Below are 23,212 nucleotides of genomic sequence, written 5' to 3' on the forward strand. Positions count from 1 at the left end.
TCTCTCTCCTTTGAGCGCTTCCAAAGAGAGGCTTAGTGAGACGTTGCTCAGAATTCACGGTATGATCTCTGCTCTTCCTCGCTGGGCTAAGAATACAACCGTTCAGCGCTGCACCACAAGGATTCCCTCTCTTTTGAGCAGCCACAAAGGGGTCGCCGAGGCTAAACCAGCACACGTGGGCGCCCTTAAGGGGGAAGAATTCTTTGTGCTTTCCCCTCACGCCTTGCGTCCGCTGAGGGTCCGTGCGTGGTGCAAGACTGTCACCATCACTCAAAGGAAACTTTCTCTTCCTCCTCCCTCGCGCCGCGGCAAAAATATATATACGTATACATAGTACGTGCGTAAAGTAGCGAGGCGTACTGGGGCGGGCAGGTGCAAAGGTACAGCTGCCGCCTGGTGTGCCTGCCTGCTCGCTTCTCTGGATAGTTCTCTATTTTTTGTTTCCCGTCTGTGTTCTTTCCTTCCCCGCATCAAAAAATATAGAATATGACGGAATTCTCTGGTAGTCCAGCGCAAAGGTACCGCCTGGTCTGCCTGTCTGCCTGTCTGTCTGCCCATTTATCTGCCTGTCTCCCGGGGTGTCGATCTGTCTCCTTCCATCTGTTTTCATCCCCAAACTTTCGCTTTCGTTTCGCTGAAGTTTCCTCCAACTTTGGTTATATATTAGGCTACCTCTTGACGGCTGGAAATATATATACTACCTTACTTATCCAGGCAAAAAAAGTCCCTGGAAATCACTCATCGCTGGTCTGACGCGCGCAGTATTGCCAGCACGGAGCGTCACCTTCACGTTCCCCTTAACCCCAGCAAGTTCTCGCCAGGTGTAGCGATGTGGTGGCGAGGTCATCAGGTGCGGACGGATGTGTTGCTAAAACGAAGGTAACGGGGAGGAACAGGTAGAGGCAGGATGAATGGTGGTGGTGGTGGTGGTTGTATTACTGGTGGTGGAGGAGGTAGTATGGGTGTTCTTTGGAGGGGGTGATCGTGGTGATGGTGGTGGTGATTATGAGGGTCACAGTACTGATGAAGATAGCTGTGGTGGTGGTACAGGGTGTTAGCGGGGTAATAGTGGTAGAAATAGTGTTGATAGTTTTATTCTCATGTTGTTGATGGTGATAGTGATGCATGGTTGCGATGGTAATGGTGGTGGTGGTGGTGGTGATGGTGATGGTAGTGGTAGTGGTGGTGGTGGTGGTGGTGGTGGTGGTGATGGTGGTGGTAGTGGTAGTGGTGGTTGTGGTGGTGGTGGTAGTGGTGGTGCAAGGTAGGGCAAGGTTTCCAGCACCGTAATTTTCGTAGGAGGTTACATAGGTTAGGTTAATAGCGTGTTGTTGTGGTGGTGGTGGTGGTGGTGGCGATGGTGGTACATGGTTGTGGTGGTGTAGGTGGTAGTGGTGGTGGTGGTGCATGGTAGGGCAAGGTTTCTAGAGCCATGTTTTGTGTGGGTGGTTAAGTTAGACTAGAGTTAAGTTAGGTAAGGAGACGCAAGGTTGTGGTGGTGGAGGCGGTGGTGGTGGTAGTGGTGGTGGTGGTGGTGGTGGTGATGGTGGTGGTGCATGATAAGGGTTCCAGAGACGTGGTTTTCGTGGGTGGTTAGGTTAGGTTAAGCTGGGTTAGATTAGGTCAGAAGCAGTTTTTCGTGGTGGTGGTGGTAGTAGTGATGACGGTCCATGGGTGTGGTGACGTGGGTGCATAATAAGGTAAGGCTCCCAGCGCCGTGGTTTTCGTGGGCGGGTGGTGGGCGGGTGGGCGCGTCGCAAGCCGGGCAGGGCGGTGGGCGGCGCAGCTTTAACGGCGACTCTCAAAACATTCAGGAGCCAAGTCACTCCCGTCACCGCTGCAAACGTTGTCAGTCTGCGCGAGGCTGAAAAAAATAAACGCAGAAAAAATACCTGGATTCCCCCAAGTGTGTTCCACCATCTCTTCGTGTTTTGGGGATTGAAGGCGAGTTTGCAGGTACTGAAAGAGCCGAGGTATTCTGCAGCAGCGGTTAATGTGGGTTTTAATACTGGAAAAACGGATGATACATAGAAAAAAGTTAGATATCTACATGCCTTACACTCTCAGCTCGTTTTCCTTTTTTTTAGAAGCGAATTTTAATGTACTAAAGAAGCCTTAATCCTCTATACTTCAGCGTTCAGTTTGTGTTTTAATACTGGAAAAACGGATGATGCATAATAGAAGATAAATTTCTACATGTCTTACACTCTCAGCTCTTTATCCTCTTATTAGAAGCGAATTTTAACGAACCAAAGAAGCCTTAATCCTCTACTTTAGCCTTTAATTTGTGTTTTAATAGTGCAAAAACGGATGATACATATATAAAAGTTGACTTTCTACAAGCCCTCCACTCTCCGCTCCTTATCATCTTATTTGAAGTGAATTTCAAGTTAACTAAGCTTCAGTATCATTAGCATATGATTAATTTAGATTTTGGTAAAAAGAATGGTGCACAAAAAAAGCTTCCAAAAATAGATGGTACAAAATTAGAGGGCAGAGAAATGAGGAGATCCGGAGGCGAGTCACGCACTCCGATTATTTTCCTCAGATTAATGCGGAGTTCATAACGAAGCGTGACTTGGCATATCATTATTATTCATTTATCTATTGATTTATCCACTTATTAATGTATTTAGTTATTCTATTATTTTTGCTCAGGGACAACACATTACAAAAGAACATTATATATACTGGATTATAACGCTTTTTCTACTGGATCGTTATTTTAGATCTGTTCCGAGACATATTTGCATTGATATCTACGCGGTAACTCTAAAAATCAGTTTATTTCCAAATTGAACGCTAAAGTAAATGGAAACAGAAAAAAAGTAGAATTCAAAGCAAGATTGATACATTTCAACACGTTTTACTCAGGTCTAAATGGAATGACCTGTCCCGACCTAAGCTAGCCTCATTCCAGGTCACGTCATGAGGATGTCAGGTGGACCTCCAACTCATTAAAAAAGTAATTTAGAGCCAAGGGAATGTCTCTAATCCTCTTCCTTGAGTCGTTTCGTTTTTGTTTTTTTTGAGGGGGACGGTTATGGGGTCAGATATTGCGTTTGACTCTCTGGTTTTGTGTTGAGAGGTAAGGTGTTGGTTAAAAGAAAGTGGTAAACCTGTCTGTCTGTCTGTCTGTTTTTGCCTCTCTGCCTGTCTTCCGGTCTGGCTATCCGTCTGCGTTTCTGTCTATTCGATTCTGTGTATCTCTCTCTCTCTCTCTCTCTCTCTCTCTCTCTCTCTCTCTCTCTCTCTCTCTCTCTCTCTCTCTCTCTCTCTCTCTCCATTCTTCAAATTTCTCCGCTTCCTTTCATTTGTCAGCCCCTTATTAATTTTTCTAATCCAACGCACGTCATCGCCACCTTTCGCTCGCCCCGTCTTTTACGTCCCGTGCTCGCTGGTGCCGCCTCCGAATCGGGCTCTATTTCTGGGTCTCTTCCTCGCATTCACTTAGTCTTAATTTCATCCCGCTTTTTCCCAGTCGCTCGTAAAGGTTTTTGACTTATCTCTCTCTCAAGTCCGACTCACTAATCGCCGCCCACCTCCTCCGTCTCCTCCTCCTCCTCCTCCTGCTGCCAGACTGACTTCACTATCTTTCTCACTGTCGACCTTTTTTGTTGCTTTCATTTTCCTTGTCTTCGCCGCTGACTGCTGGAGCTTCTTTTTTTTACCCAGCGAGAGAGAGAGAGAGAGAGAGAGAGAGAGAGAGAGAGAGAGAGAGAGAGAGAGAGAGAGAGAGAGAGAGATCCCCAAACGACCTGAGAGTCAAAGATAAGGGAAAATAGCAGACTCCTTCAATCTCCTTTCTTTTTCCTCCCTCCCTCTCTCTCCTCCTTTCCATCTTCCCCTCCCACACACTCCCGCCCCCTCTCTGATACTTCCTCCCTTCCTCCATCCCCCTTGCACCTCTCCTTCTGTTGTCACCTGTTCAATAGACCCTTTTCAATCTCTCTAAATGTAAATAAAGTTGAAAGGATACACTATACATACGCCTTGCCTTGGTGTTCATTCCGTCTCATTCGCTCTTGTGACGGAAATAAACTCTACTGTGTTTTTGATGCTGATGGTAAAGCGCATATATGTGACGAGCCTTTTTTCTCTTCACATAAAAATTCGAATTAAAAAAGGAATGAGGTGGTTATTGGGAATGAATCTTGACCGTACACAGGACTAAGCTCACTGACAATCTCCTCTCTCAAAAGCTTTCGTTGTTGTAGGGCCAAAAGCTTGATAATAATAATGTGTGACGGCAAGGGCAACGAAGATAAGCACTAAGGCTACGCGCATCTACTATAGCGCGTGTCTCTATCTTTGCGCTGTAGTGGACGGGTGGTATCAGTAGCGTGTTCACAGTATAACGTTACATGAATACTTGATGTTTTGCTGTAGTGGACGGGTGGTATGAGTAGGGTGTTCACAGTATAACGTTACATGAATACTTGATGTTTTGCTGTAGTGGACGGGTGGTATCAGTAGCGTGTTCACAGTATAAATTTACATGAATACTTGATGAAAGGAAAAGGACGTAGCGGCGCTCTGTAGTCTTAATTGGCGTTCATTTTTTTTTCTCTTGCTGCGTGTGTGTCCCGGTTTGTGTGTGTGTGTGTGTGTGTGTGTGTGTGTGTGTGTGTGTGTGTGCCTGATTGTGCGTCTGTCTATGTGTCTGCGTGTGTAAATGTTGTAGTGTCTATATCTGCAATGATACAGTGGCTCATTTGTAGACCTAACTGACCTGAATGAGTTTTTTTCTTCTTCTGCGTGTGTCATTGTTTGTGTTTGTGCCTGATGTTGTGTGTGTGTGTGTGTGTGTGTGTGTGTGTGTGTGTGTGTGTGTGTGTGTGTGTGTGTGTGTGTGTGTGTGTGTGTGTGTGTGTGTGTGTGTGTGTGTGTGTGTGTGTGTGTGTGTGTGTGTGTGTGTGTGTGTGTGTGTGTGTGTGTGTGTGTGTGTGTGTGTGTGTGTGTGTGTGTGTGTGTGTGTGTGTGTGTGTGTGTGTGTGTGTGTGTGTGTGTGTGTGTGTGTGTGTGTGTGTGTGTGTGTGTGTGTGTGTGTGTGTGTGTGTGTGTGTGTGTGTGTGTGTGTGTGTGTGTGTGTGTGTGTGTGTGTGTGTGTGTGTGTGTGTGTGTGTGTGTGTGTGTGTGTGTGTGTGTGTGTGTGTGTGTGTGTGTGAAAGTGTGTGAGTTTGCCTCAGTATTCGTGGATTAATTCTTCACTTGCAAACAGCTGATGATGATGTTCTCGCAGACTGAGATGCCAAGTTAGTGTCACGTCTTCCCGGCTCATCGTCACAACGTTCATTCACGTGGACAGGAACATGCTCTGTGCCGTGTTGGTCGGTAAATTTTGTGCCTCTGTGATATTTTGACAGACAGCAATTTGGTGTGTTGAACATGAGCTCGACAAGCGGCGGACACCCTCTAACACTCTGTCCTTTGTGCGATACACGTGTTCGCAAATGTAAATAGAAAAATGGCATGGTAGTGTCAGCCTCAGTGACGAAACTACTGCAGCCATTAATTATTGGGAAGAGCAAAATCGAGAGCACACACACACACACACACACACACACACACATGCAGTACAGACAGTCACACACAATAAAATGACAAGAAAATGATGACTAACTTATTAAAATATTACCAGCAATAAGTGGAACAGAACGTAGATATAAAGGTAAAGTTGGGAGCATACGCCGTAGCGCGCGTTGCCTCGGTGTTCATCTCCGTCACATTGACCCTTAAGTCTATGGGAAAAGTGACCAACAAAAAGAAAAAAAAACATGTTGTGGGGAAATACTTTGCCACCATTCCTTATAACATACTAAGCGATACAGGACCTAAAAAAATAATGACAAAAATATAGCAAATGACATGGACCAGATGTCTTGATAAAGATTCTCTCAACAAGGCTGTGGGGGATTGAGGGGAGAAGAATCTATGGCCGTACACTCCCCTAGCACGCCAGGGGTATACACGTAAGGTGACCGATAAACAATTCCTACATCAGAACAATTAACGAACCTGCACCACACAACTGTACGCTCATTATGTCCTTCCTCTTCCCCCTGCTGTAGCTTTTCCATTAACTCACTTCCACTTCGTGATATACTCTTGGTGAAAAAAATTTAAAACAACACTAGCACTGACATCACTTCTCTCCCGGACATTCCTCCATCAGCTTGGGCAAGGATAAGCCTGACACCAAGGGGACACAGGCACTCCCGCGGAGTACCCGAACGTACCTCGAAGTATTTGGCACCGCAGGACGTCCTTCTTCCCTTTCCTATAGCGATGTAACCCACAACCAATGCGTTCTTTTCTCTGAGCGTGAGTGTATTATGTACCGTGTCATATGTATATTTCTCTTCAGCTTCGCGTTGTCTCTTACGTACAGAAGGTTATGAGAACGATCCTCTTCAGGTATGGAGAGGCATGAAGGTGAGGCGGAGCTGCCGTTCATGCCGCTCGCACACTGATATACAAGTATAAGAGGTCTCGATACAGCCTCGGGCCAATCGCAAGTCTAACACACGGCCACTACCGGTGATGGTTCGTTACCCTGCCGAGGCGAATAGCTCCGAAACCGTCCGTGGTCCTCTTCAAATCAATGTTAGGTGTCCGGCTGAGCGAGAAGACATGAGTCTGTGCCATTTGGGGACATACGCATCTACGTCTTTCTCCTTTTTCTCCTCAGATATCGACAAGTGTTATGTATGGCTCCCCGGACGCCCTCGTGGAGCTCACCCGCAGGGAGGCTTCGCTGCGGGAGCCTGAGTGTTATGGGCCGTCATCCGTTGGGGGCCGCGTCCCCTCTTCGCCCACCCGCCGAGACCATACTCCCGATGGCTTCTTCGAGAGCCTCCACAGGGCACTGGCACCAATGTACAGCCTTAGCCAGGATCGATCAAGATGTAATGGCGCCACTGTAGCCTTCTCACTGTACTGGATACCCTCTACGTTTTCTTTACAAGTTTAATCATATCATGCTTCACTATTTCCTCCTTCCTATGACTTGAACTTACTCAAGAGAGGAAAGTCAAGACATTTCTGGGCTTTAAGACTAAAGTTGATTGCTTTCGGGGAAAATTCTCCGGTATCTTTATCGGGAAGTAGCCTTTGCGACCTTTTATATTATTTTCCTTTCCTGGCAGTGCGTTTCAAAAGCTACAAAAACTAACTTAATTCTTAAAGATAAAAATTCTGATCGTCAAAAATTTCAGCCTTTCATGCGTCACGTTCAATAATTCAACCTCCACCCATCACACTTACTTTTTCATCTTACTCCTACTAAAGACCTTACATATACCCATTATGTTCTTTCCTCAGTAGTTCAGTAAACCATCAACACACCACAATTCTACCTCCATCCCTCCTTTGTGTTAGCTTCACCCAATCTCCCTCTCGCCCATCGCCCCAACAAACTGAATCTGTGAGAAACCATTCCACGTCTCACACAAACTCCCAAGTCGTTTTAGCAAGCTTCAAAACATTGCAACGCTCTCCCCGTCTTTCCCCTCATCGCCGTCAGTCAACTCAAGCACCCGCACCTCACCCCAATCGCCAAACAGGGCAGCTACTGTCTTGACGCGCTGACTCGCCGCCGGTAAAGTTCTCCCCTGCATCGCGTTTTCTTTAGAGCAGTTAATGAACCAATTAGCTCGGGGCATTCTTTTAACACTCCTGCATGCGAGGCCACTACGATATTATCATTTTCCGGTCACGCTTCGCTACGACCGGTGAATATTCGATGAGGCTCTACCGATCGGCTCCTAATTTTCTTTCGCCGGCCGAGGAGCGATGCTGGAAATGATAATTGTGTCAAGTGTTCATTCTCTGCAGTGCCGAGTGTCCAGTGAAGGGAAGGTTGGGCTTAATTATTAGTTGGTAAGAGTTGGAAGAGGAGAGGAAAGCGGGATGAGATTGAAGCAGGATGGAAGACGAAACAAAGAAAAGGAGAAGTAAAACAAGAAACTAAAGACAGAAATGCAGTAATAAAGAAAGTACCAAGATAATAATGGAAAAAAATTATGACCTATGATGAAACTATTGCTGATAACGAGTGAAGATGATGGTGCCGCTGAACAAAAGTCACAAACAAAGTAAAACAACAAAAACGTACATACGAAAAGGATTAGAAAAACGCAAATTAAAAACTAAAATAATCAAGCAACAGAATGAGAACCACAAGCATATGAAAAACAACACCCAGATACCAACAACACATTTAATCATACCAAGAAAATAAGAATACGAGAAAGACGGAGAAGGAAGTTAAGGAAGAAAAAAAAATTGGGTCATACGGAATACATTGAAGACGCAATAAAGCGACGCAAGGAAAGAGAACGGAAGGGGAAGAATTCTTTACGTACTGAACTATTGAAGGTATTGCGGGAAAGAAGAAACAAATATATAACACTTCCATGAGAGAGAGAGAGAGAGAGAGAGAGAGAGAGAGAGAGAGAGAGAGAAATAGATAGACAAAAGGTAGAGACAGATAGACATAAAGACGAAACACACACACACACACACACACACACACACACACACACACACACACACACACACACACACACGCAGGAATATGGAGATAAATGTAAAGGACGAGGAAAGAGAAGGAGATGGAAGGTTGAATGAGAGAAAAGAGAGAAATTGGACACTGAAGAGGCAGCGTGAAGTTGATGGAAAGAGACATAAAGAAGAAGAAGGAGGAGGAGGAGGAGAAGGAACGGATGAAAGTGGAAAAGTAAGAGGAGGAAGAGGACGAGGAGGAAGACGAGTGTGAAAAGACGAGAGCAATGACGAAGGAAGACGATGAGGAGAAAAATGAGGATAAAAAGAAAGGAAGAGGAAGAGAGGAGGAAGAAGGAGGAGAAGAGGAGAGAGAGGAGAGAGAGAGAGAAAGAAGGAGAGAGAAGAGAAGAAGGAGGAGAGAGAAGGAGAGAGAGAGAGAGGAGGAGAGAGAGAGAGAGAGAGAGAGAGAGAGAGAGAGAGAGAGAGAGAGAGAGAGAAGAGGAGAGGAGGAGAGAGAGAGAGAGAGAGAGAGAGAGAGAGAGAGAGAGAGAGAGAGAGAGAGAGAGAGAGAGAGAGAGAGAGAGAGAGAGAGAGAGAGAGATAGAGAGAGAGAGAGAGAGAGAGAGAGAGAGAGAGAGAGAGAGAGAGAGAGAGAGAGAGAGAGAGAGAGAGAGAGAGAGAGAGAGAGATATAGAGAGAGAGAGAGAGAGAGAGAGAGAGAGAGAGAGAGAGAGAGAGAGAGAGAGAGAGAGAGAGAGAGAGAGAGAGAGAGAGAGAGAGAGAGAGAGAGAGAGAGAGAGAGAGAGAGAGAGAGAGAGAGAGAGAGAGAGAGAGAGAGAGAGAGAGAGAGAGAGAGAAGCAGACTTAGGCAGACAAACAGACCGACAAACAGAGACAGAGAAAAAGAGATACAGAGAGATTGACAGACAGACAGACAGCCAGACAAGCAGACATCCAGACAGACACGCAGATAGACAGACAGACAGACAGACAGACAGACAGACAGACAGACAGACACGCAGATAGCCAGACAGACAAACAGACAAGCAAATACAGACAGACAAGGAAACTGCGGAATGACAAGCAAATGTATGCAATGTTATACTAAAAGAAAAGATAGAAAAAAATAGCATGGAAATATTTTTTAATACACAAACGAACTAACAGAGAGGAATAACCAAAAAGATAGAGAAGAAAACGCAGAACACACACACACACACACACACACACACACACACACACACACACACACACACACACACACACACACACACACACACACACACACACACACAGGCACGGGTAAAAGAAAAGAGAAGAAAAACTAGACCTTGATTAAATAAAAGAAACTGAACACTGTGGAAAGCTGAATTTGGCTCCGAGACCGGGATAAAAAAATATTAAAAAAAGTAAACACCACGTCGAAAATAATATCAAGCAAGACAGCATTTTTAACCTCATAACGAGAGCCACGAAAACCAAAACGCAGAGTCGAGAAAACATTATTAATATACCTCCTTCCTCCCTATTCCTCTTATTCAATACCCTTTCTATCCCTTTGTCGTCTCCTCGCTTAGCCGTCTCCCTCCTCCATCCTCGCTTGTTACACTCTGATTCTTAACTAACGCTGACTAAATTAAAGCAGTCTTACCCACCCCACACCCACGCTTACACCACATCACACCAAACCAGGCAACACCACACCAAGCATGCCTCCTCAGAGTACGCCTACAACGCACACCACAACACCCCCCGCCACACCTCACCACGCCACACTAAGCCATGCCTTCTCATTCCACGCCAAAGAGTCACACCACATCACACCACACTAATCCACACAAAACCACACCAAGTCACACATTTCACACCCACGATTCACACACCACACCACAGCACACCATACCACAGCACACCATGCCATACTATACCATACCACAGCACCTCATAACCAGCCACTACACGCCACTCCCACGCTCCCGGTCGCTCCTTCCTTTGTTACCCACCCAGCACGTACGAAACAGCGGGGGGGAGGGGGGGGGGGTGCCTCCTGGAGTGTTGTGGGTGCTGCTGCCGCTCCCGACCCTCAGACGACCCACTCAGCCTCCCCTCTGGCTACTATCCTTTCCAAGCTCCATCTTCCGTAAACCTTTTCCCTCCTAAACCAGCCTTCTGTACCTTTTCCCATATAAACCATCTTTCTGTACCTCTTTTTCCACTCCTATACCATCTGTTAGAGCATTTTCCCATTCTATAGTCCCCTTCGTTAGCGCCCTCTCGCTCCGTTCATTAAATACGCCTTTCTTAACCTAGTTCCCTTTTCTATATCATCTGTTAGAACCTTTTCCCATCATAAACTTCCCTGAGTTAGCACCTTTTCGCCATTTTTCGCTGACTACGCCTCATTCCATTTTCTTTCCCTCCAGCAGCGAATTCTCTCTTATCTTTACAGCAAGGGTGAACTTAATCAAATTTGAATGTTCTTCGTAGATAGTAAAGCCCATTCACTTGTTTAAAAAGGAGTTTTTATATGCTCTGCTATATATAAAAGTTGCTGAGTGGATTAATATTCTCGTAACCATACACGTGGAAAAATAATTAGTCTCGAAAGGTAATAAAAATAACGTAGGTAAAGTCTTGTGCCGCAATGAAACTAAGTGAAAAGGATGAGGAAAAACGTGTTGCAGGGAATTCATCAGCTTAAGTTGTTGTAAGCGCGTGTTCTAGGCGTCTTTTTTTCGCAGCAGAGACAGGGGAAGGGAAGGGGGAAGCGGCGTGCGTGGGAATGACTGATTAATTGAAGGCGGCGGAGACACGAAGAGATGAAACTGAGGAGGGTAATGAAGAAACGCGAGCAAGGGATAGATAGAAGAGAGGAAACAGGGGGGGAAGAAGGAAGGGAATGAAAATGAGGAAGGTAAAGCAGAAAAAGATTAAGGTAGGGGATGGAAGACAGGAAACAGGAAGGAAGGAAGGAAGGAAGGAAGGGAATGAAAATGAGGAAGGTAAAAAAGAAAAAGATCAAGGTAGAGGATGGAAGACAGAAAATAGGAAGGAAGGAAGGGAATGAAAATGAGGAGGGTAAAGAAGAAACGAAAGCAGGGGATGGATGAAGGGGAGAAAATAGGAAGAAGGAAGGAAGGGAATGAAACTGTGAAGGGTAAATAAGAAACGTGAGAAAGGAAGGGATGGAAGAGAGAAAGGAAGAAAGGAAGGAAGAGAGGAAGGAACGAAGGGAGGGAAAAGTATATATGTATGGGAAAGAAAGGAAGGAAGAGAGGAAGGAAAAGTGAGAAAGGGATAAATGAATGAGAGAAAAGAAGGAAAAAAGGATGTGAGGAAGAAAAATGGATATAAAAAATGAAAGAAAGGGAGGAATGCAGTTAACCTTCATGGAATCCTGCAGCACAACACACACACACACACACACACACACACACACACACACACACACACACACACACACACACACCTCTACTCTCTCTGTATTACGTAACGAACGATAATATATACGTAATTAATGCCAGTGCGATCACGTTAACCAGTTATTGTTGAATAATATAAATCACAACACGGGATTACAGCTTTTATGTATTTTTATTGGGACATTAGTAATTAATAATAATCATTTATTCATAGCTGCTCGGCCCCATATTTTACAAATTCATTTCCAAATACGACACGGCTCGGGGCAAAGTGTGGACTGGCACTAATTTGTTTCTGGTGTGGTCCTACGTCAGTGTGTGGGAGTGTGTGTGGGGTAGGGTGAGGGGTGAGGGATGTAGGTGTTGGTGGGTGGGAGGGGCGTGAGGGTGTGTGGGTGTTTGTATGGATGGGTGTGGGTGTGAGTCATTTTAAACATTTTAAACACAAACTAGACACACAAAGACAGACAGATACAGACAAGAATATATAAATAGATTGATAGATGAGTAGAGAGACAAACATTTATATAGACAAAAGATAGACACGTACATATTTTTTACAGGAATGGAAGCAGCTCACGGGCAAAAATAAATAACAAAAAAGCCTGTCGTGTGTTACTGTAGCCTTAAAGGTAAGTCAACGCTTCAACAAACCCAGAAAGACGAAGACACCCTCAGGAGGAGCACACAACGCGACACTTCGCCTCTCGTGGCTCAAGGAATCAGCGAGGCAGCGAGGCGAGCGGGCGGCGGGAGGGCTGAACCGGGTGAGTCTTGCCAAACCTTTGACTTGGTAACGCGCACATCCTCACACAGAGTCAATCGTCTGAGGGTAATATTTTAACATCTTGTCCTCCCTCTAGCAAGCTTTATCGACCGTGGCAAGGCATGTTTTCTCTGTCTCCCTTTTCCTCTTGCTCTCGCTCTCGCTCTGCCTGTCTGTCTGTCTATCTGTCTGTCTATTTATATATCTATATTTCTTTAGCTCCGTCAACCTAAATCGATTTCCATCTATCTACATTTATTACCATCAATCTCCATTTACCTTCATTATCTCCATCTCTCTCTCTCTCTCTCTCTCTCTCTCTCTCTCTCTCTCTCTCTCTCTCTCTCTCTCTCTCTCTCTCTCTCTCTCTCTCTCTCTTGTTCTATTTATCTCTCTACTATCTCGACAGTGCTGTACCCTTGTATTAAGTCTGTGTACCGCAGGGAGTAATAAAGCATCGCCTGTGCCCGAAGAAGACAAACTACATCGATGTCCTTTCTGTTTAATGTACAAACCATCTCATCACCCCAACACAGATCAAACACTCTCCGCTAAGCTCAAGGTGTCATGACATTTATCGACAATCAGCCAGTTGTTGCAGTTTACGCCGCTCATTTTCCTATTTCGTAACTTCTACCGCGTGGTTCCGGCATGCAGTGGCGTGTCCCCGGCGGTCGCGTATTAGTTGGTCACCGGAGACGAGAGTTGGCCATTAGTTCCCGCCGCGGCCTAACTTTCCCCAACCCAAGTCACGACAATTACCGATGCAGCGCCAGCCTGAATATTCCGCCCTCACGTTCCCCGCAGTGTAGGTCATGACACAACAAAGACTTAAGCCCCGTGTTGTCCCTATTGAGCGATCATGACGTACTACATAGTTTACGTTAATCAAGGAGACTTAGAAATACACTTTTTAATCACTCCAGTTCCTTATTTTACGTTAGTTTAGGCATTAGCGCTTTACCGCACTCGTGTACTTAGCTTTCACGATTTGCACTTGATAATGGTGTTAATATTGAGGTCTGTAGGTGCTGAGAAGGTTGCACGGCTTTCTCTCTCCTCTCACAGCCCAACACCGGGAATCGCTTTGTGTCAGGTTACTACAGTTATCTATACCAGATCCCTAATATTACCCATCACTCATTTGTCCGATTCTAGCACCAGCCACTCTCTATACTCAGTTTATTTGACCAGTGGGAAGGTGTAGTGGTTAGTTGGTGGTGCTGCAGGGTTCAGGAGACACAACTAGTCGTAATAGCCTTTAGTCAGATGTCATAAGTTAAAATGATAATAATAAAATAATAATAATGAAAATAATGCTGTAAGAACGTGGGCGGATATTCCCCTGTAAAGTATTTCAACACAGGGACACAATATTTATAAGTTACCTTAACAAACTACCTAAAATATTACTAATGGCAATCATCTTCCTCTGCTACGCGCCAGCCATTCTACAACCCTCCGAATTTGAACCCAGACAGACTGACAAATTCATAAACAGGCAAGAATATTCACCGGTCACCCTCTGCAGTGACTATTAGCATTCATTCTGAAGCATAAAAAATTAAAAGAGCGAACGTATATCATCTTTACCATCCCGACATAACCCAGACGGAGGGACACGTGCTCAGTCAGACAGGAAGTGACTATACACCTTCAATTTGCCGCCAGAAAAAGGGTGAACGTTTATCTTCGCTTGCATTCCTGGCCATTAATTGAATACCTCCCTAACGAGACACATCGATAGAGTAAAGAGAGCGTTTCCGAAGCACTTCTGGCCCTGAAATTTTTTTAGAGCTTAGGGTTAACAAAGGACGATTATATTCCCAGACTTATAAAGAATACCTCCATAACAAGATACATAACGACACAGTAAAGAGGTCATTTCTGAAGCTCCTCTGGCCTTGAAGAATCTATACATGTTTAACAAGAACGATGTTTTGGTAGAGGGAAGAAAACACAGTAAAAAGAACGTTTCCGGGGCAGGTTAGGGGGAGGCGGTGGCTGAGTCGACAGAGTGACGGCGCCACGTTCAGGAGGACGCGAGTTCAATCCCCGCCCGGTGCCACCAAACTGGGATTTTTCAACCGCCGCCGAGTGGCTTAAAACTACCCACATGCTGTCCAGAAGACCACCTATCAACCCGGACTCTAGATTCTAGGATTAAAGATGAGCTCCGGGTGGGCAGCATGAGCCAATGCAAGATGGCGCCACAATAAACACTCGCCTGCGCCAGAACGGGCTGGACCAACCATTAGGCCCCACCGAGAAGAAGCCTTGGGCCGACCATCAAGCCCCACCGGGAAGAAGCCTACCGGCGCAAGAGGCCGTGACGTAAAAAAAATAAAAAAAATAAAATAAAACTGACCTTCAAGAACCTACCCAGCTTCATAGTTTAAAGAAGGAAGAAGTTTTGCTCAAGGAGAGAGAAACAGGACACGAACATCGACACAAGAAGAGACAAGAGAGCACCGACAAGAGGCAGACCGTTGTCAGGATTTCTCCCCGCAAATCAGCTGCACGTAACTGAGCCTCGAACGAGCAGCGAAGTGTTACTCAAGGAGAGAAACAAGACAGAACTCTGACACTCCTAACACACAAGAGGGCAAGGACAAAAGGGAGCCCGTTGTCATGTTGTCTCCCCGCCACTCAACTAAACGTAACTGAACCTCGAACGAGCAGCGAGGTTTTGTTCAAGTAGAGAGAAACAAGACAAGAACATCGGCAGACAAAGAGACAAGAGAGGATCGACGAAAGGGAGGCCGTTGTCAGACTTTCTTCCCGCCACTAAACGTATCTGAACCTTGCAGGAGAAGTGATGTTTTGCTCAAGGAGAGAGAAACATGACTAGAACATCAACACAAGGAGAGACAAGAGAGCAGCCACAAAAGGGAGGCCATTGTGATGCGGTCTCCTCTCCACTTGACTGAACGTAGCTGAACTGAACTCCACTCGACAACCCCATCAAAGTATCCTTCAACTCGTGACGGTTCTAGTGATGTATGTTTCGTCTGTCGCAATAGGAACACGCTCACCAGTATAAAGTTCGGTAAAAGTATAGTTACAGACTTCCTCATTCGGACTTGCTTCCCTCTGTTCTCTCAACTTTATTTGCCTTCCTGCTTTCTCTGCCGTTTCCGTGTTGGGGTGCTTTCATCCCTCATTGTGTTATTTCAAGAGGAGAGCATCGAGACATCTCTCCTCTCGAAATTGACCTCTCTTTTGGCAACTCATCTGAACTCTTTATAGGGGAAGTGTTTAGCAGACTTTTTTTCTCATTATTACTTATTTTTTGCCCTTGAGCTGCTTCCTTTCCTTTCCTTTACTTTACTTTACTGTAAAGAAAAACATCTATGTCTTTTTACTAGGATTTGGCGCCTTAGGTACATCGCTACGATCACTTCACAGATCATTTTTAACCTACTATTATCTATAATACCTATTGTTATCTGCGCTTTGGAACAAGATTTGGAGCATGAAAGGACAAAGACTACTTCGGAGACCAATTTTACACAATGATTTCGTGCCCACTCTTCCCTGCTTTGCATTTGCTATTAAAAAAAAAAGATAAGTATATTCAAAAGCAACGAATTTGGCCATAACCTGTCAAATATCACTTCAAAGAGCAGTTTTACTTATTAGGTGCATATCCTCTATCTCCTGTTCTGCCTTTGCCATTGAGAAATAATAAAAAAAAAAGAATATCTAGAAACAACGACTGGCGCATCACGTGGCAAAGATCGTTTCAATTATCAGTTTTACATAATGCTTGCTAATTTTCTCTGTCGTATTCTGCCTTTGCCACTAAAAAGAAAATACTGAAGACAAAACATATTCACAAACAACGAATTAGTACATCACACGGCAAAAATCCCATCAAAGACCCCTTGAAACTCCTCTTCAAAGTATTCAGAAGCAACGAATTTAGCGTATTACATGACACACTAATTCAAGGATCACTTCTACAGATCAGTTTGCGTATCCGCTCTCTCATGTCCTGCCTCTGTCATTGGAAAAAAAATACAGGCAAAAGAAGTATCCAGAACCATCGAATCAGCGTACTCGACATTCTGCCTTGGTCGCCCTCTCGCTCGGCCTTGACTCTCAGGGATTACCCGGATTAACGCCGCAGAGAATGTGAGTTTTATGAAAGGCTTCGATCCTACGCGAGGGCTACGAGGGATTAGGCGTTCAATGGCCTGCAGGAATATTTAACGGCGGGGCGGACCTTCCTTGACACTCTCAGCTGACGTTTTAGTTCAATTTGTTTTGTTTCCAATGTACGTTTTATCTGAATGAATATTTGACTGCTTTTGATTTCCAGAGTTTCCATGTGTGTGTGTGTGTGTGTGTGTGTGTGTGTGTGTGTGTGTAATGACAGCTGACAAAACTTAGTAGTAAAAGCAGTAGTAGTAATAGTAATAGTAATGGTAGTAGTAGTAGTAGTAGTAGTAGTAGTAGTAGTAGTAGTAGTAGTACAGTAGTAGTAGTACAGTAGTAGTAGTAGTAATAGTAGTAGTAGTAGTAGTAAGAGGAGGAGTAGGAGGAGGAGGAGGAGTATTAGTGGTAGAAGTAGTAGTAATAATAGCAGTAGCAGTAGTAGTAGTAGTAGTAGTAGTAGTAGCAGTAGTAGTAGTAGTAGTAGTAGTAGTAGTGGCAGTAGTCCTAACCGGAGTAGCAAAGATGGAAATACATCTCAAAGTGGTTGCAGTAACACAGAGAAACAAAGACCCACTCCATCCGTAGTAACATAAATAAGGACTAGTACAGATTTGGTCAAGTAACAGCAACAAAGAGGACCAAAAAGAGACACAAACCTTGCTCAGTCGTAGTAACAAAGAGGAACAATAAGGCTCTAACAAGTAACAGCAACGAAGAGAAACCAAGACCCGTCGGAGCCGTGATAACAAAGAAAACAAAGATCTGTCAGAGCCGTGCACAGTAACACTCACTTGAGGCGGGGCGTCGAATGCGGCAGGCGGCTGTACCGATGAGCGATGACTGGACCCAAGGACGGATGGCTTGCGTCTCCTTGCTCGGCACCACAATATCAAACACTGTAAAATACGTCCACAGAATCCTTTATATAAAACACTGAATACTTATTTTAGTCACACAAGCGTCTGAAAAATTGAAGGTGGGTTATTGAGCCCCACAATAGTACATGGAATGCTACATAAAATACAATGAATAATATGTCAGATGCGAGAACCATTGAAAAATAAAAGTTATATGTTATTGGAGTTCAACAATAGAACAAATACAAATACTTCATAAAATACATCGAGTAGTATGTTACACGCACACACCAATGAAACAATATGAATTATGTGTTACCGGACCCCTGCAAGACTACACAGCATACTCTACGAATGCGCTAAACACTAAATTTAATGCACAAAACACCGAAAGTTTAAAGTTATACATTACTGGAGTCGTAAAATATAAAAGAAGAAAGAAAACAGTACGAGAAGTCAGTCAGTCCTTTGTCTAGCGGAATGATCGACCAACTTGTACATTATCAAAAAGTTACAAGTTATGATTCGTTAATAAATTGAAAATAAAAAACATTGAAAGGCATATCTAATCTAACTATGTAAATCTGATGTTACTGAAACTTTCCCTTCATATGCAAAAAGAAGAAAACATCAACAACCTGCTTCCTAACCAACGCAAAGCAAGGATTATTTGACCCAGTAATACAAGACCGAGACCTAGGATGACATGGACGAATTCTAAGGATAATAGTTTTCCTTTTTAATTATGTTGCTGCTGTTTATGCCGCCCACTTCCACCTCCTTCCTCCGAGATTGTCTAGTTGAATGAAATGATAAAAAAGTGGCTTCTGGAGAGTGGTCGCAATACAAAGGAAATACAAAAAGCTCAGGTGCGATGTCCATACCTGATGAGAATTAGGTTCCATCCTTAAAACACCGCATCTATCCACCCACACCCACACCTACACATCCACACACACACTTAAGAGTCGTATTATAAAACATTTCGTCGCCCAAGAACACATATTTGACAAAGCTTTCGTAGGAGTTGTGGGCATTTCGAGTAGTAGTTTTATGACCCTTGTGGTAGTCTGACCCTCCCTCTGTACCGTGAACCTACAAAAAAATCATGAGAACCCGATTGACCCCTTCTTTGACCTTTATAAATAGCTGATGTGGGAAGCGATAATGTCTTATAATACCGACCTAATTAATACTCCTCTTCCCCATCATATATAATACTCCAACCCCCCAAACACACATTTATACAAAACCCCTTCCCTCCCCTACAACCACACCCCATCACATACACACACACACATCTAATACCCTTCCCCACACACAAACATATACTCAAAAGTCCCTCCTCCTTCTCCTCTCCCCCACCCACACACATACTCAAGGTCCCTCCCCCCAGCACACACAAGTAATGCCTTTCCATTCATCAATACTAGTGGCCGGCTGGCAGAGTTCACTAACACGCCAGATTTACTCGCGCGCTGCATCTCACTCACGTCACGGGCGCCAGCATTTCCTCGTTTGTCAGGCTGTCACTGCAAAGTTAATCCATAAATTTATTCAATGCCTCCAACTTATATCAGCCCTAATTTATATGCGACAAGTTGAGTTGGCCCATCACGCCTACTGGGGGAACTAGTGTCAGGTCGTTCACTCTGTACTAAACGGGAAAGTATTGGTAGGTATGGCGATAGGTAGGGATATATATTGGTAGGTAGGTAGGTAGGAAGGTAGATTATTAAACAGGTGGGAAGGTAGGTAGGTAGAAAAGTGGATAGATAGTTGTGATAGATCAATAGGTTCGAAGGTATAAAGATAACTAGGTGAAAGGGTAAATAGCTATGAAGGTAGGTGGGTAGGTAGGAAGGTAGGCAAAAACGTAGATAGATAAAAAGGTTGGAAGGTAGGAAAATATATGAGTAGGAAATCTGATGGGTAGGTATGCTATGTTAGATTAGGTAAATAAGCTTAACTAAACATTCGCCCAGGTGTAGCATACATACATACATACATACATACGTACATATACACATACACATACTTACTTCTCTGCTACATCAGTTTTAAGGCAGCCGTTGCGACGCTTGCATTCAAAACACAGCAAAAAAATATATCCAAATCATTGCAGTCACGAGTGTTGAGAACTCAAAATAGGGGAGGGGAGGAATGACACACACACACACACACACACACACACACACACACACACACACACACACACACACACACACACACACACACACACACACACACACATGCACGCACACACACGTAAAAGATATAGCAAGTCTTCCTTCTTCTATCCGTGCAAAGCGTAATTTTTCGTTTACAAGACTCGGTCAGGAGGGGAACAAGCAATGCAGGGAAGGCGCAAGAGGAGTTTTCCAAAGCTATTTTTATTACAACACGACAAAGCAATTTTCCTCGAAGTCGTCGGTGCACTGAGGACATTTTTTTCTTCTTTCTGTCAGGGCGTGTTTTTTTTTTATTTCTCTTCTTTTCCCGCTTCCCGTCATCTCATATCGTCAGGGAAGAGCCATGTTAGCGAAATATCACGAAGAAAAGTTTGCGAAAACGATGAAAAAAAAGTGCCGGAGATGTGTGTGTGTGTGTGTGTGTGTGTGTGTGTGTGTGTGTGTGTGTGTGTGTGTGAAAGGGATGTGAGGGGCTATGAATATGTGTGTGTGGGTGGGAGGTGAGAGAGGTTGTAGTGTGTGTATGTGTGTGTGTGTGTGTGTGTGTGTGTGTGTGTGTGTACCTGAGCAGTTCTCCCACTCTCCCTTTGAACATCTAGGTATTTGTGTTGACGCTATACCGGCGGCAAACAGCGGCGGGCAACACACGTATACCGTTGTAATAGCTCGCAGGAAACAGTAAAGCAAGTCTAAAAAGTTAGCAAGGAAAGTTCATGTGCTGAGTGAAAGACAAACTTTACTTCCCCGGGTTTGTTCGAAGCCTATTTGCCTTCCCCGAAAGAGGGAAAGTTTCGTCTACATCTCGGCAGTGCTATCTTTTTTTGTTGGGAGAATCAACGACGCTCTGATGTTTCATTCTTCGGTTTCAAAGACGGAATTCTGCTTTCAACATTATTTTTATCCTCATTATTTTCACGTCTACCAATTAGTTCGTCTAGCGCGCAATCTTATTTAGTTGGCATAATCAACGCACTGATTTTTCATTCTTCGTAATAAAAGGCTGAATTCTGCTTACAATCCCGACCACGACTGGAATTATCATTATTTCCCTTATAATTCTTACTCCAAGTGGACACAAATCGATGCATGTTTGAACAGGCAATGACGACACGGTAAGGGCGGCAGTATGCTTAAAACACCGACCACAACTGGAATTATCATCATTATTATCATTATTATTCTTACTCCAAGTGGACGCAAATCGAGGCAAACGCTGAACACGTAGCTATTGGCGACACAGGAGGGGTGGTCAGATTTAGCATAGGCCAGGTCGCTCCCCGCCGTGTACTCAGCTCAAGGCCCTGCAACAATAACAGCCAGTCACAGTTCTGCTACACGCACCGGCCGGCACGCGCTGTACATAACGAGGCGAGGCTACACTGCAAGGGAACGGGCTCTCCACCAGACGGCACCAGGGCAGAGGTCGGCATTCTCAGACGCTTCCACCTTTCACATCAACTATTCCCAAAGGTCGACAAGATCAATCGGGTCCTCATGAGAGTTACTTAGGTTCATGGTACAGTGGAAAGGTCAGAGTACCAACAGGGTCATAAAACTACCCCTGGATATACCTAAGACTCCTAGGAAAGCCTTGCCAAATGTGTGTGCTTGGCCGCAGAAATGTTTGAGAATCTGGCCCCAGGAAGCCATGCAGGGACAGTAATTCAGCCGGCTCGCCCTCCCCTCTCCGGCGTGCCAGCTGGTCGTGTGTTGGGCACAGGAACGTGCCTCCTCGTGGTCGTGTTGTACAAGGTTTTCAGCGTTTCCAGGTAGCCGAGCCTTGAAATTTGGTGACATTGCGATATAGTTAGTAGCACTTGTACGTGGCGGCCGTGCTCTGGAGGGCGAAATTGGAAGGAAAAATGACCGCCGGCACTTCGCTATGATTTCCGCAACAACTATTTTTCGTAACTAGTTGGACAAAAGTTTTCTTCCTTTTGCACTTTACTTGGCAGGTCAAGGACGAAACACAATTAGAAAAATATTTAATCAGAAATCGCTGCTCATATTGAAATGCTAGATGAATAAGAAGATATTGAAGGAAAGACTCAAGATAGCAATTGAGACGAAGGAAAAAAAAGGATATATCATAATAGGGCATCAAATCTGAAGACTCGTACACACACACACAAACACACACACACACACACACACACACACACACACACACGTGCTACACTAGAATCAAAAAGAATGTTGAGAATATTACCACTTAGGAGTGTTACACATTTTCGGGGAGAGGGAAAAGGGAGAGACGGAGAAGGAGGAAGAAAAAGAAGATGAGGTGGACGACAATGAAAAGGAGGAGGCGAACAATGATAAACAGAGGAGAGAATAGTGCAAGGAGTAAGAGAGTAAAGGAGGAAGAGGAGGGCAAAGATGAGAAAGAGGAGAGGATGAGGCACAGAGGAAGGAAGTGGAGAAGGAGGAGGAGGAGAGGGAGGATAAAGACAGAAGATGAAGCAGGGAGGGAGGAAGAGAGACAGTCTGGGGCCGCTGGAATTATTAGGACGAGGAGTAAAAGGAAGAGCGGAAGAGACGAAAAAAAGATGAGACGCCAAAGAAAATGCTAAAAAGGAAAGGGCGGGGAAGAAAGGAGGTTAAAGAAAACGAGGTCGAGCAACAGGAAGGGGGAGTATAAAGGAGGAACAATGGCAAATATTCCAAACATTCTTTCTTTTCGCTCATGTTCTCTGCAGTCTTCCTTACCTTATTCTCTCTCTCTCTCTCTCTCTCTCTCTCTCTCTCTCTCTCTCTCTCTCTCTCTCTCTCTCTCTCTCTCTCTCTCTCTCTCTCTCTCTCTCTCTCTCTCTCTCTCTCTCTCTCTCTCATTATTTCCTTCTCATGTGCTCAATATTCTTTCTCCTATTGTATCCCTTCCATATTTTTCGTCTCCTTTCATTATTTCTCCTTTCCCTCCTTCTTATGTTCTCAATTTTTTCCTCACTATTAATTCTCTTTCATTCTTTTCATTTCATTCATTTCCTTTCTCATTGCTCCCACGTTCTCTTTTCCTTCCTTTCCTCGTTCCATTCCTCTTCCTTCCTACTCCAGTCCCTATCATTTTCCACCTTCCTCATATCTTGTTTTCCTCTCTCCCTCAATGATATCCTTAGTTTACTTTCCCGTTCCTCTTTTTCCTTTTCTCGTTCCCCTCCTCTTCATTTCCTATCACTTTCCACCTGTCTCTTTTCCTCTTTCCCCCAATAACACTAACTATCCCAATCATCTCCCATTCCTCTCCTTCCTTACGTTCTTCTTTCCTTCCTTCTCTTCCTCTTCCTTCTCCGTTTTTTATCACTTTCC

At 44.6% G+C, this 23,212-nt stretch overlaps 1 long non-coding RNA gene across 2 annotated transcripts in view; it reads right to left on the reverse strand.

Moving 5' to 3' along the window:
• Window positions 1-1,265: 1,265 nt before the first annotated feature.
• Window positions 1,266-23,212, reverse strand: part of LOC127009339 (uncharacterized) — a 42,476-nt gene continuing 20,529 nt past the window's right edge. Inside the window, exons 4-5 of one of the 2 annotated variants that reach the window (XR_007761881.1) lie at window positions 17,649-17,753; window positions 1,266-1,864 (exon numbers count right to left, since the gene is read on the reverse strand). This is a non-coding gene — a long non-coding RNA (uncharacterized LOC127009339). The remainder of the gene's footprint in view (window positions 1,865-17,648; window positions 17,754-23,212) is intronic. The other variant, XR_007761880.1, reaches the window with a different exon arrangement.

Source organism: Eriocheir sinensis, chromosome 40, assembly GCF_024679095.1.
Source record: "Eriocheir sinensis breed Jianghai 21 chromosome 40, ASM2467909v1, whole genome shotgun sequence".
NCBI classification, from domain to species: domain Eukaryota; kingdom Metazoa; phylum Arthropoda; class Malacostraca; order Decapoda; family Varunidae; genus Eriocheir; species Eriocheir sinensis.